A 15,731-nucleotide genomic window follows, 5' to 3' on the forward strand; every position below is an offset into this window, starting at 1 on the left:
CCTGATCAATGTGACACTGCGCATGCTCCACATAGAGACCAAACCGCGCGTGCGTCTGAGATTATCAGTGAGTTTATAGAGAATATTCATATCAGCACAGGATCATGGGTGAAATATTAGTCATTAACAGTTACTCTGTCGAGTTGCAGTCATTGAGATCATTAGTATGCAAATAGATTGTTCGGTCCAACTTTACCATACTAGCCAGGTATGTAAATTACCAATCGTTCTGGGAGTTTGAAAATAAATTTCTTACTCGCATTGTGTAAACCGACCTGTGAATTATTCACGCCGACCTGTGAATTATTCTCAGCTCGTCCCCCTAAACTTTTGCAAAATCAACCATGTGTTTATCCAAGGATTGTTTAAATCTCCCTAATGTACGTTATCAGATTTACATCTCAACTATTTTGTAAAAATCTCACATTGATTCATGAGAGAGGTTTAATGCTCCACTATGTCGTGAGAATGATCAATCCTGCTAAATAGTTTGCTTTCTGACCAATCCTGAAGCGTTCACTCCCGAGAATGCTTTGGCCCCGCTCCTCACTCACTCTGGTTAGACGACCGGCTGCTGCTCGGTCCTCCTGTTCCGCCCCTTCCTCCCAATTGCGGAGTTGATTCAGGCGCGACTCAGTAGACTAAGGGACAGGGGAGGTTAGAGTCGATGCCTTGTGATGTGGTGAAAATATCCTGAATCTTGGATCGAGAGGGCTGAGTTCATTTCACAGCTTGTGCAGGTGTGTGTAATAACAACTTGATTAAGAAAAAAAACAAGGGAGGGCAGGAACAGTGTAAAAACAATAGAACATGCAAACAATGTGGTGGGGTTCTCAATGCTCTGGTGATTTCAGTCTTTACCATGTGTTTCAGGGCCCCAGTGCATCTCAGTACAGACTGTGCCACTCCTCCTTCTGTACAACCAGATACCACGATTGTGGGGCAAAGTGATGTGGTGGGGTACAGATTCTGGATTAGAGGTGCTGGAAGAGCACTGCAGTTCAGGCAGCATCCGAGAAGCAGGAAAAACAACGTTTCGGGCAAAAGCCCTTCATCAGGTATAAAGGCAGAGAGCCTGAAGCATGGAGAGATAAGCTAGAGGAATATTGAACACAATATTCCAAGTGTGACTGCACCAGTGTTTTGTAGAGTTGCAGTATGGTATTTCAACTTCGGAACTCAATCCCTCCACGAATGAAACCTAACACACCGTTTGCCTTCTTAACAGCACTATCAACCTGGGTGGCAACTTTCAGGGATCTATGTACATGGACTCAAAGATCCCTCTGCACACCACACTACCAAGAATTTTTCCATTGACCCAGAATTCAGCCTTCCTGTTATTCTTCTCAAAGTGCATCACCTCACATTTAGTTGCATTGAACTCTATTTGCCACCTCTCAGCCCAATTCTGCAGTTTATCCAAGTCCCCTTGCAACCTGTAACATTCTTCCACACTGTCCACTACTACACTGACTTTAGTGTCATCTGCAAATTTCCTAATCCATTCACCTATACCTGCAGTGGTTCCAAAATAGATCCTGGTGACACGTGACTAGTAACTGGAATCCAGGCTGAATATTTTACATCAACCACCACTTGCTGCCTTCTTTCAGAAAGCAAGTTTCTAATCGAAACTGCTAAATCACCCTCAATTCTATGCCTCTGCATTTTTTCCAACAGCCTACCATGTAGAACCTTGTCAAAGGCTTTACTTTTGTCCATGTATACCATGTCAAATGCCCTACCCTCATCTACATGCTTGGTGACCTTCTCAAAAAACTCAATGAGGTTTGTGAGACATGACCTGCACTTGACAAAGCCAAGTTGACTATCTGAAATCAAATTGATGTTTGCCAGATGATTATCAATCTTATCTCTTATAATCCTTTCCTAAACATTTCCTGCAAAAGAAGTAAGGCTCTCTACTGCCCTTCTTGAACAAGGGCACAACATTTGCAATCTTCCAGTGCTCTGGTACCAAATCTGCAGACAATGGCAACTCAAATATCCAAGCCAAAACCTATGCTACCTTCTCCCTAGCTTCCCAGAGAATCCTCGGATAAATCCCTTCCAGCCCAGGGGACTTGTGTATTTTCACTCCTTCCAGCAGCGATAACACATGTTCATAACTAACCTTGATAATTTCTAGTCTAATATCTCATACTTCATTCTCCTCCTCCACAATATTCTCCTTTTCCTGAGTGAAAACTGATGAGAAATGTTCATTTAGCATCTCTCCAATCTCCACAGGGTCAACACTCATCTTCCCATTCTGTCTGTGATTGGCCCTATTCCTACCCTATTCTTTTTATTCCTCACATACCTATAGAAAGCTTTAGGGTTCTCTTTTATTCTATTTGTTAAAGACTGCTCGTGTCCTCTCTTTGCTCTTTTTAACTCTCTCTTTAAATCCTTCTTAGCTGATCTGTAATTCTCCATCGCCTCATCTGAACCATCTTGCCTCATCAACACCTAAGCCTCCTTCTTCTTCATAACAAGAGATGCAGTTTTCACAGTAAACCACGGTTCCCTGACCTTATCACTTCCTCCTGCCTGACAGGGACATACCCATCAAGGACACGCAATATCTGTTCCTTAAACCAGCTCCACATTTCCATTGTCTGAATCCCCTGCATTTTGCTACCCCATTCTGTGCATCTAATTCTTGCCTAATAGCATTATAATTGCCCTTGCCCCATCAATAACTCTTGACCTGTGGCATGTACATATTCCTTTCCCTTGCTAAACTAAACTTAACTGAATTATGGTCACACTCCAAAGTGCTCACCTACAACTAAATCAAACACCTAGTCTGGTTCATTACCAAGGACCAGATCAAATGTGGCCTCCCCTCTTGTCGGCCCTTCAACATACTGTGTCAGGAAACCCTCCTGTACACATTGGATAAAACTGATCCATCCAACGTATTAGTTATAGCATTTCCAGTCAATTTTGGGGAAGTTAAAGTCCCCCATAATGACCACCCTGTTACTTTCACTCCTATCCAGAATAATTTTGCTAATCCTCTCTTCCACCTCCCTGGAACTCTGTGGAGGCCTATAAAAAAAACTCCAAGGAGTGTGACCTCTCCTCTTCTGTTTCTAACCTCAGCCCACACTACCTCAGGAGACTAGTCCTCATCAAAAGTTCTCTCAGCCACCGTTATACTCTCCTCGACTAATGTGACATGCATGGACCCATTGCAGAGCTTCAAACTCCATGAGGCAGCCATACTCTGTGACAGAGAGACTCAGTCTGGAACTTCCTCTGTCCTTAAGACTTTATGCACAGCCTGTGCTCCTCCATTTCCCCTTTGCACATTCCCTTTCCAACCCACCCCACCTGCATCACTCCACGAATGCTGCTGTCAAGGGCAGAAGTCTGTGGAATACCCTCCCTAACCTTCTCTATCCTCCTTTAAGATGTATTTTAAAATCATTCTCTTTAATCAACGTTTTGATCATCCAGGAAGCACCTTAGGAGATTTGCCATTGTAAAAGATTCCATACAATGCAAGTAGTTGTTGTTATTGCTGTACAGTAGGAGAAACAGGAATGATACATTCAAAATTCCAACAAGAAAGTCACTGACAGGTGTAGTGTGCAGGCCACCAAATAATAACATCACATTGGGATGGGCAATAAACAAAGAAATAACTATTGCCTGTTAAAATGGTATGGCTATTATCATGGGTGATTTTAATCTACATGTAGGTTGATTAAACCAGCTCAGTCAGGGTAGCCTTGAGTTTATTAAGTGTATCCATGATAGTTTTCTTGAACAGTATGAAATGGAACTGACAAGGGAGCAATCTATCCAGCATCTGGCCCTGTGCAATGAGACAGGAATAATTAATGACCTCAGAGTTAGGGATCCTCTTGAAAGAAGTGATCACTGTATGGTTGAATTTAGAATACATATGGAGAGTGTGAAGATAAAATCTAATACCTGGGTCCTGTGCTTCAACACAGGGAACTACAATAGAATGAGGGAGAACCTGGATAAAGTAGACAGGAAACAAAGATTTTATGGTGGGACAGTTGATGAGCAGTGGAAGATTTTCAGAGGCACTTTACAAAGTGCTCAGCAATGATATATTTCAGTGAAAAGGAAGGACTGTAAGAAAAGGCATACTCTGTGATGGGTATCTACGGAAAGCAATCAAATTGAAAGAGAAGGCATGCAAAGTGGCCAAAAACAGCCTGAAACTAGAACTGGGAAAACTATAAAGGTCAACAGAAAGCCACAGAAGAACTATAAAGAAAAGTAAGATAGAACATGAGAAAAAAAACTAGCACAGACTATAAAGACAGAAAACAAAATTTTATATTGAATGAGAAAAGAGTGGCTAAAGTAAATGTTGGTCCTTTGGAAAATGAGAAGGAACATTTCATTATGGGATATCACAGTGGAGGAAACTGATATCTTGCCAATAATTAGCAAAGAGACAAAGATCGGTGAGGATTTGGAAACTGTCATTATTACGGAACAGCTAGTGTTGGACTGTTGGAGTTAATTGAGCTAATGACAGAAAAGTCTTCTGAGCCTGATGGAATGCATCCCAGGGTACTAAAGGAGATGCCAGGAGAAATAGCAAATGCACTGGCAGTAATTTTCCAAAATTGACTGGACTCTGTGGCAGTCCCAGCAGATTGGAAAGCAGCAAAAGTGATGCCACGTTTTTAAAAAGGAGGTGGACAAAAGATGGGGAATTATACACAAGTTAGCTTATTCTCTGTAGTGGGAAAGATGCTTGGGTCTATTGTCAAGGAAGAAATAGCAGGGAATCTTAATAGAAATTGTCCCATTGGACAACAGAGCATGGGTTCATGTAGGGCAGGTCATGCTTCACAAATCTTTTGGAATTCTATGAAGACATTTCGAGCAAGGTGGACAACAAGGACCCAGTGGATGTGGTGTACCCGGATTTCCAAAAGGCCTTCAACAAGGTGCTGTGCAAGAGGCTGTTGCATAATATAAAGGTGCATGGTGTTAGGAGTAGAGTATTAGCATGGATAGAAGATTGGTTGACTAACAGGAAGCAAAGTGTGGGGATAAATGAGTACTATTCCGGCTGGCAATCAGTGACTAATAGTGTGCCTCAGGGATCAGTGTTGGGACTGCGATTATTTAGAATTGATACAGATGATTTGGAGTTGGCGACCACATGTGTGTCAAAGTTTGCATATGACACTAAGATGAGTAGCAGAACAAAGTGTGCAGAGAACTGTGAAACTTTGCAGAGGAACATAGATACATTGAGTGAGTGGGCAATGGTCTGGCATTTGGAATAGAATGTTCATAAATGTAAAGTCCTACTGTTTGGTTGGAGTAACATTAAAAAAGAGATTATTACTTGAATTTTAAAAAGTTGCATCATTTGCTATGCAGGGACACCTGAGTAACCTTCTGCATGAAGGTTGGTCACCAGGTACAACAATCAACTCAGAAAGCAAATGGAATTTTGGCCTTCATTGCTGAAGGGATTGTGTTTAAAAGCAGAGGTTATGTTCCAGCTGTATTGGGTGCTGGTGAGGCCACACCTGGAGTACTGCATGCAGTTTTTGTCTCCTTACTTGCTCAAGGATGTACCGGCACTAGAGGGGGTGCAGACGAGGTTAACTAGGTTGATTCCGGAGTTGAGGGGGTTGGGTTAACAGAGACTGAGTAGATTGGGATTATATTCATTGGAAATCAGAAGAATGGGAAACATATAAAATAATAAATGGAATGGATAAAACAGAAGTAGAGACAATGTTTCCACTGGCAGGTGAAGCTAGGACAAGAGGGCATCACCATAAGACTAGAGGCAGCAAATTTAGGACTGAATTGAGAAGAACTTCTTGACCTCTGTGGAATTCATTGCCCAGGGAAGTAGTTGATGCTAGTTCAGTAAACGTTTTTAAAGCTAAGGTAGCTTTTTAAAAAAGAATTAATTAATTAATTAAGGGATATGGTGAGAACGTTGGTAAATGGTTCTGCGTCCACAAAATGATCAGCCATGATCTTAATGAATGGCAGAGCAAGCTCAAAGGGCAGGACAGCCTTCTCCTGTTCCTAGTTCTTTTGTTGTTATATTTTGCATTCCTCCCACACTCTTGACTTTCAGGTGCTGGTGTTAGATTAGGATGGACAAAATTAAAATTCACAGAACACCAGGTTATAGTCCAACAGGTTTATTTGGAAGGACTAGCTTTGCAGCTTCTTCATCAGGTGGTTGTGTGATTTTTAACTTTGTGTCTCACTCTCTTGTAACTGATAAACAGCAACAAAAGCCACGAAGCAGTACGCATGCTCCAGGCAACAATGGGCCCCTGGTAGTTGATGTCAGCGGAAGACCAATGGAAAGGCAGGGGCACAGCTGGAGGACCTGATGGGGCATTTGGTCCTCCGACCAATCAGAGTAAATGAAGGACGGGACTAGACTATACCACGTGATCATCCTTGCGGTGGGCGCGGATGTGCGGGACGTGTGGATGGAGAGCTGTTGGTAAGGAAAGAAATAAACAGCAGGAAGTGGGAGGGAAATGGTGTTGGTATGGGCTGAGAGGTTTTACAAACATTTGGTGCACATTGGAAAATACAAATTTGAAACTTACAGTCCTGTTTTTGCAGTAAACTGGAAAATAACCTCATTGGGTGATCGCTGCCATCTTTATTCGGGGCAAAGATTCACTGGACACGTGCGCGGCTGCCAGCTTTGTTGGGGGCAAAGTTCAGAGGTATGTATGTGCAGCCCTCCCTGGTAGAGAGTCATCGGGCAGGATTTACCCAGAGCACATTCAAACCCAGAGAAATTGATGTTTTTTTTTCTTGGATTTGTTTCTTCATCCATTTAAATGATTTGGATGTGAATAGAGCCGGTACTGTTCGTAAGTTTGCAGATGACACCAAAATTGGAGGTATTGTGGACAGTGATAAAAGTTGTCTCAGAATACAATGGGATATTGATCAGATGGGCCAATGGGCTGTGGAGTGGCAGATAGGGTTTAATTTAGATAAATGTGAGGTGCTGCATTTTAGAAAAGCAAATCAGAGCAGGACTCACACTGAATTGTAAGGTCTTGGAGAGTCTTGCTGAACAAAGAGACCTTGGAATGCAGGTTCATAGTTCCTTGAAAGTAGAGTCACAGGTAGATAGGACAGTGAAGAAATTGTTTGGGATTCTTCCCTTCGTTGGTCAGAGCATTGAGTAAAGGAGCTGTATAGGACATTGGTTAGGCCACTTTTGGAATATTGTGTGGAATTCTGGTCTCCCTCTTATCAGAAAGAGGCACTGAAACATGGAAGGTTTGAGAATTGATTTTTTAAGGATGTTGCCAGGGTTGGAGGATTTGAGTTGCAGGGAGAGGCATAATAGCCTGGGGCCATTTTCCCTGGAGTGTCATAGGCTGAGGTGTGATGTTGAAGAGGTTTATAAAATCGTGAGGGGCATGGATAGCGTAAATAGACAAGGTGTTTACCCTGGGGTGGTGGAACCCAGAACGAGAGGATATAGGTTTAGGGTGAGAGGGGAAAATTCAAAAGGAGCCTAAAGGTCAACCAAAATTGTAACATTTAAAAGGCATTTGAATAGGAAGGGTTCAGAGGGATGTCAATCAAGTGCTGGCAAATGGGAATAGTTTAGGTTAGAATATCTGGTTTGCATAGATGGGTTGGACTGAAGAGTCTGTTTTTGTGCTAGACATCTCTGACTGTGGGATCATAAAAGTGAACACTGGTCTGATTCAACTCTGGGCTCCTTGATGTCCACTTGTTCGTTATCTAGCTTCTTCAGTCTCATGTTTAGTATTTTACTATTACGTTCACAGACCTTTTTGTAAATGGATTGTCCACTGCTGCCCGACTCCTGACCGTATGCTGCTCCATTGTCAGGTTATTTTTTCCACAATATCTTTGACAGTCAAGAATTCTTGTTTTCTAATAGTGAGTGGATTTTTCTTCCATCTCTGACAGTCAAATTCTGCATCATTTTCAATCCATATAATTCATATTGCACTCCCTGAAACATCATGTGTATTTCTCCTTCCACAGATACCAGTGATCATTGCCAAAACCCTGTTGCCTGTCGAGAGGGTGATGTTTGACATCCTTGTACAGCTGCAGTTTGAATGGTGAAGGCACTACCACAATGTGGTTGGGTAAGAGACATTACAGATTATTCACTCAGCGATAGTGAAAAGTAGAAGATATCTGTACAACTCAACATGTTTTTAATTTCACAAAAATATTGAGAAATTTTGACATAAGGCCACAGCTGGAGAATATTATGTCCAGTGACCAAAACCATTGCCAAATAAGCAATTTTTCAGGAATGCCTTAAAGGAAGAAAGCAGATCTTAGAGGGTGGGAATTCCAGACCACATTGCCTTGGAATCTATAGAAACAGTCACACAGCTGACCTCAAAAATAAACACATCATTGGGAGTCTAAACTAAGTTATTGAGATATGAAAGGGTGTGTGGTGCAGGAAGATAGGAATGATTACAGCCAGGAATTAAGTCAAGGGTGTGAAAATAAATTGTTGTTGCTTATAAATGGGAGCCTTTTGATGGATCAGCAAGTTCTGGTACAAGTGAGCACTTGGGCGGTAGAGTTTTCAATATTCTGGAGATTATAGGGAGGGTGATTGTGGGATGCTGGCCAGGAGTGGGTTAAGATAATGAAATCTAGAGTTAACAAAATAAATGAATGAGAGTTTCAGTAAATGAGCTGAGACTGTGGTGAGGTCAGGTGATATGACTGAAGTCGAAATAGTGGTCTTGGAGTGGGACTGGGCTATCACCCTCGCCTCACCTCTGGAATTCAGTTGTTTGTCAGTTTGTGAATCAAGTCTGTAACAAGATCAGGAACTGAGTGGCCCTGGCAGAACCCAAACTAAGTGTCACAGAAGGTTATTGCTGAGCAGCTGAGAGACAGCACTGTTGATGACACTGCTAAGTGAATGTCGACTGATGGAGGGAAATTGGCTGGGTTGACTCTGTCCTGCTTTTTTGTGTTGAACATCCTTGAGAAATGTTCCACAATGTCAGTAGGTGCCAGTGCTGGACTTGTCTTGGTGGGCAGCAATTTCTGGAGCACAGCCATCAGTATTATTGCCACAATGTTGGTAGGGCTGACAGTCTTTACACTACTTCTCCATTTCTTGATCTGATTTGAAATAAGTTTTCAACCAAGTTGATTCACGTCTGTGATGTCAGGGACCAATGTAGAAGGCTCATCCACTTGGCACTGCTGGCTGAAGATTGCTGCAAATGCTGTTGTCTTGTCTGTTGCATGGATGTGTGAGACCCCTCCATCTGTAAGGGTGGGGATATCTGTGATGCTTCCTGCAGTGAGCTGTTTAATTGTCCATCACCATTCCTGACGAGGTGTGGCAGAACTGCAGAGCTCAGATCTGATCCATTGGTTGTTGGATCACATAGTTCTATTTGGTGTTGTTTGCACTGTTTGGCATGCAGGTTGGGTAGCTTCACCAGGTTGGCACCACATTTTTAGGTATGCCTGGTATTGCTCCTGGCATGCCCTGCGGAACTCTCCATTGAACTAGGGTTGATCCCCTGGCTTGATGTTAATGGTTGAGTGGGGAATATACCAGGCCATGAGATTTCAGATTGGGCTGGAGTACAGTTCTGCTGCTGTTGTTGGCCCACAGTGAGACAGAAGGGTCAAGAGGGCTGATTGTGTTGTATTTTCCAGTGCATTGGTAGATGTAATGTGGTCCATCCAGTTTCATTCCTTTGTTGAGTCTGTGCAGTGATTAATACAATGAGTGATTTGATGGGCCACTGTCAGGAATGCAGCTTTTAAAAAAAGGTTTTGTGATTTACACATGAAAGAAGTGAAACTATCATGGTATTCGAACAGATGAAAGACTCAACAGACAATCGAGGTATTTTTCAATGGAGAATTTCAGTTACATCACACTAAATTTTTGCGATAAATTCTGTGCCTTAGAATTGTGCCCTCCACAATCACCTGATGAAGGAGCGGTGCTCCGAAAGCTAGTGTGCTTCCAATTAAACCTATTGGACTATAACCTGGTGTTGTGTGATTATTAACTGAGAATATTACAGCACTACTAACAGGGCTGCATGTAAACCAGCTCAGTCCAGTTAATCAATACATTCGGAAGGATTTCCTCCAAGTTTGATGACGCAATATTCGTCAAAACCGTCAACTTCAACCTGCAATGTTTCTCTTAACAAAAACTTCAGGCTGACACAAAGCTCCCCACCCCACTGCAATGTGGTAACTGGGCCTGGCCCAGGAATTGGAACTGGGACATTTTGTGGACTGTGATCTCAAAGGAAGTGAGCAAACACAATTCTGACAGATTAGTTCTCAAAGATGAGTAGCAAGTTTGAGATAAGGCCGGTAGTATGCCGCCTTGCACTTAGCTTAATTGCATTTCTTACTTACAGTCGTGTTTTGCAAAGTATAAAGAACTATGTGTTTGTTTTCCATGGTTGGAGAGTTTTATCCGAGTTGATCACAGTTGCTGCCTCTCGCTCCCCAAGTCAAATCATAGGATCTATAACAAAACAATAAACTGCAGGTGCTGGAGATCTGAACCCCAGAAACAAAGTGCTGGAGAATCTCAGCAGTTCTGAGGGCATCGGTGAAGGGAAAAATAATGTTACATTTCAATTTCAGTGACTCTTCGTCTGAATGGACAAATGGTCATGAGACTTGGAGCTTCCAATGTTTTATTCCCCTCAGAGATGCTGCTGGACCTGCAGTTCTCCAGCACTGTGCTTTCTATAGTGAACTTTATTTACAAAACCGATCAGAAAAATACTAATCTCCAAAAGTGAAAGGTTCATTGCAAATGTGAGCATACTTTCCACACTTGAGTTACACAAGCACCTCTCGGTTTAAAAACAAGATTTAACTCTCAATAATATTCCATCTCAAAATTAGCCAAGTTACACCAGTAATAAAGCTCCTCGACCCAATGAGGCACTTCAGCACAACATCCTGCAGTGTTGCACACAGCCACCTTTACCAAAGAATGATCACATGTCACAAAATTGAAGGCCAAGAGCATGTCTCTTTAAAGGAGCTGAAGTCAAACTCAGTTTTTGGAAGGATTTTTATTAAACCTGATTGAACATTTAAATCTCAGAGCATAATCTTTGCTCTTTTAAACAAAGTGTGGGAAACATCCCACATCTTGCTAAAGGTTCAGTTCGGTCTGATACATAGAGCCAAAGGTCAAGCAAACATCACAATTTTCATTCACTTCTACAAAGGGCTGACATCACATTTCTTCAGGATTTAATGAATTTTATAAATTGTTTGTAAAATCATTTGTCACGTTAAAGAACTGGACAATAAATGTCATTGTATACAATAAGAGTGAAGCCTGTGACAGCAGATTTAGCTTTGGAGGGCAGTGTATGTGCTTTCTAAATTCTGGGAGAACTTTGGGAGACTGCTCTCAGATGGTGATAGTGAGCATATCTGGAATGCATTGTTTAGATTTGGGAATCCATGGGAGAGAATCTGTGGTTTCACTAATACTTGGCTTGTGTTGTTGGTGTACAGTAAGTAATTCATAAAGTTACTTATGTAGTTGTTGACTACCTGAATGGTATTCAAATCTGCCAGGTTGCCTTCAATAGTGTAAATGCATCTATTGTAAATGTTTGGAGTATTCCAGAACTGCCCAGTGCTTGGCAAATTCAGGGGGGACAAAAAAATCACATTAAGTAATTTGAAAGTAAGAATCCAAGAGGACGTAACCACTGAAGTATTCAATTCAAATAGTTAAATGGAGTGCTTACATTTAAAATACCTGTTATCCATAGGAATGGATGGACTGACAGAATTGGGACCAAATTCCTGGCTGGGGAGTGTGAAATGTGCTTTGATAAAGTCACCTGCATTTACCAACAATAATTTGGCAAGCTCAGAAATTTAAAAAACAACACGAGCTTCATTGCTGCTCCAGTCGGGTCACAAACTCTGTGAAAAAAGAAACAATGTTCAGGTTTATTGCATACACTCTGAAACACATGTTTCTTCTACAGATCCTGCAAGTTTCCCCAATGAGCAGAGTCCATCCAAATGATGTTGCTAACTTTGGCCAACTCACTTCTTTCCGAGCCTCTATAACCTGAAGACTGACCAGAAGCAATTACTCCACATGTGTGGGAACATTACCAACGAGGATTTTTTTCCTTCAGAATTGACTTCCATATATTCAAAGTCCAGAAAAAATAAAAAGCTTGTTACCTTTTATAGAGCAATGATTCAGTGGGAGTAAAACGCTAGTCTTTTGCTTAATAATCAAGCTACCTAAATTTTAAAAATGAACACTTTCTTAATAGTCGCTAGATCCTAATGAAATATTTTGTGTGAAACAAATCACATGATACATAGTTATTCAGATAACAAAACAAGTTTGTTCATTGAAGAACCCAGAGGAAAAGGTCATGAAACAATGTGAGTTTGATACACCTCAATCATCATTTCACGGGCAATCTCTGAATAAATTCTCCTTTTCCTCCTCGAAGTATTCAACTTCTTGAATAATTGAGAGAATGAAGTCACAGTTGTACAACACAAAATCAGACCCTTCAGTCCAACTTGCCCATGCTGACCAGATATCCAAAATTAATCTAGACCCATTTGCCAGCATTTGTTCCATATCCATCTTAAACCCTTTCTACTGATTCAGTTTATTTTACTTTATCAGCACTTGAAATACTGACATTTTTTTCTCCCAACATTGGTTAAAGAAATTATAAGTTTATTCATCCAAGTTAATTTTGTAATCTTGCACAAAGAAAAAAGTGAAAACAACATATAGCTCAGTGCAAAACAAAATACTGCAGCTGTGCGATATCTGGGAACACTGTAAAGGTGAGGCACTGATACTGCACAAGTTTGTCAGCATGGTTTCAATTACTGACAATAATTTAGTAATGTCTTAGTCTTCCCATAGTTAAGGTAAATGTGAGATATCTGAATTTCATGAATTGGTTCCTATTGCACTTTGATCAACAAAAATTATTCTTGGTTTAAACTTCTCAAAAGAGAAAGTGACGACCAAAGAAGCTGGATATCAGAATCGAAAAGTGTCATGCTGGAAAAGCACAGCAAGTCAGGCAGCATGCGAGAAGCAGGAGAGTTGATGTTTCAGGCATAAGCCCTTCATCTGGAATCACAGGCTTCAGAAAAATAACTGGCATAGACTTATGCCAATACATATGTAGAAGGGTCAGATTAGAGACTAATTTCAGATTTGGTACCATTCAGTGCAACATTTCAGTATGATATTTACATATGTACCTAAAAGAGAAGTTGTCTAAAATTACAAGCTGTAGGATGATTATAGGATTAAACCTGGAAATAAAGCTGGTGACCCAGAATGGCAAAGTGAAGTCCCATCAGTATCGCCTTGGGCAGTGTCAAGTAAGAATTTGAGAGCAGAGTTGCCACTTTGGTGTAACCTGCAGTCTGGCCAAATTGCAGCAAAAATCTGTTCAATTTTATCTGCAAACTATTGAATGCAAAATCCTCCTTGCACAATAATGAGGCAGCATTTTGGGATGTCATTTTTAAAATATATTATTTTCAAAGTTACTCACAATTAAGAGTGATCACTTGGTGCTGTCTGCATAACACAGTATGAAAAGGAATTAATAGAAAAAACATTATAACCCAAATTCAGAGTCACTAATTCATTGATATTGCATGGGTCCAGCATTTATAAGTAATCAATTTTTTAAAATAAATACAGATACATTTACTAAGTATATTGGAGTACAGTCAAGTTTCTTACTGAACAGTGACAGGATTGGACAGAGTCCACATGGATTTAAGAGAGGGGAATCATACTTAGCAAATCTACTGAAAGAATCTACAGAGTCGAATATTAAAGTAAGAAATTGCAGGATATTTAGAAAAGCTTATTATTAAACATGGTAGACTGGGTTTTGTGAAAGCGAAACTATATTTGACAAATTTGCGACAGTTCATTGAGGAGATAACAAGCAGGGCTGATAAAGGGCAATCCAATGATGTTCTGTATTTGGATTTTAAAAATGCAAATGATAAGGTGCTACATAAAAGTTAATTGCACAATTTAGGAGCTCATGGTATCGGGGTAATGTATTAGTATGGACTGAGGATTGGTTAACCACACTGGCTGTTGCTGAGTCCTCACTTGGAGTACTGTATACAGTGTTAGCTCCCATATTTAATAAAGGATAAACTAACATTGGAGACCATTCAAAAAAGATTCACTTAGCTGCTTTGAGGACAAAAGGGTTGACCGATCAGGAATTGATAAGCAGGGGTGATCTAATGGAAACAAGATTCTGAGGAGCTTGACAGGGTAGATGTTGACTAGATCTTCGAGCACCAGTGAAGTCTCAAACCAGGGGACATTACATAAGGGAATATTCATTTTAGAAAAAGTAAAGAATTTTTTTCTCTCAGTGAATGGCTAGAATTTTCTCGCCCAAACAATTGCGAAAGTTAAATGTGGGAGGGGAATAGTTGGGTTACTCTTTGGGGGTTGTTCTGGCTTGTTGGGTTGAAGGGCCTGTTTCCACATAGTAGGGTATCTGTGATTCTGACTCAAATTATTTTAAAAGAGGGCAGATAGATTTTTGAAAGATTGAGCAGTTGAGGGCTATGCGGATCAAGCAAAAAAGAGGTGTTGAGGTCTGGGTTGGCCAAGCCATGATCTGATAGAATGGGGGAACAAGCTGAAGGCGATGAATGCCCTACTCCTGCTCCGATTCCTTGAGGCGCCGTTTCATGTTTTTTTGTTGTCTCCAAAGAAGAGTGTGATACAATGTGCTAAAGATCTCAGATGTTGTGAAAATGGGGTGTTTATGTACTGGTTCAGATGGCATTGGTTCATCAATCACACCTATACAGTCATGAGTAGAAAGGCAATTCCCTCCATGAATACAGGAAATCTACTGCAGAGCTCACACAAAGGAAACTCTCCCATCACATTACCCAACATATCAGCAAAAGCAGGCTGCACTGCGCATGCTCTCGCTAACAAAGTGACCCGCGGGTGATTGATGTCAGCACCGGACCAATGAAAGCACGGTGGGCGGAGCTGGAGGACCTAGCGGGATGTTGGTCCTCCAACCAATCAAAGTAAATGAAGGGCGGAGCTAAACTAAACCATGTGATCCCCCTCGTGCGGCGCAGAGTCGCCGTAATGAATGCTCTGGAAGTTATGGAGAGAAAGGATCCGGTAAGGAAATAAATAAATAGGGAAACGGGAGAAAAACTGTGTTGCTATGAGCGGAGAGGTTTTACAAACAAATTGTGCACGTCGGAAAACACAAATTTGAACGTCCCATTCCCGTGTTTGCAGTAAATGGGGAATTGCCTCAGCGCGGCTGCGGGCCTGAGTGAGCGCCGCCATCTTTAATCGGGACAAGGATTCACTGGACAAGTGCGCGGCCGCCATCTTTGTAGGGGTCAAGGTGCAGCAAGGCGCATGTGCAGCCTTTCTCTAGTATAGAGTCATTGGGATCATAGCAGTCAATACTGCTCTGATTCACCTCTGGGCTCCCTCATAACCACTTTGTCAATATATAGCTTCGTCAGTCTCGAAGGTAATTTATAGTCAAAGGGTTTTTCACTGCGGCCCAGCCCCTGATCATGTGCTGCTCTATTATCAGATTATTATTTTCTTGAATATTTTTGACAGTCAAGAATTCTTTTTTTCAAAAAGCAAGTGTATTTTC

General features: G+C 41.3%; 1 long non-coding RNA gene across 5 annotated transcripts in view; it reads left to right on the plus strand.

The window, feature by feature from the left end:
• Positions 1-15,166: 15,166 nt before the first annotated feature.
• LOC140471861 (uncharacterized) overlaps positions 15,167-15,731 on the plus strand; it is a 56,774-nt gene continuing 56,209 nt past the window's right edge. For all 5 annotated transcript variants that reach the window (XR_011957228.1, XR_011957230.1, XR_011957229.1 and 2 more), the window contains exon 1: positions 15,167-15,232. This is a non-coding gene — a long non-coding RNA (uncharacterized lncRNA). The remainder of the gene's footprint in view (positions 15,233-15,731) is intronic.

This window comes from Chiloscyllium punctatum, unplaced genomic scaffold, assembly GCF_047496795.1.
Source record: "Chiloscyllium punctatum isolate Juve2018m unplaced genomic scaffold, sChiPun1.3 scaffold_173, whole genome shotgun sequence".
NCBI classification, from domain to species: domain Eukaryota; kingdom Metazoa; phylum Chordata; class Chondrichthyes; order Orectolobiformes; family Hemiscylliidae; genus Chiloscyllium; species Chiloscyllium punctatum.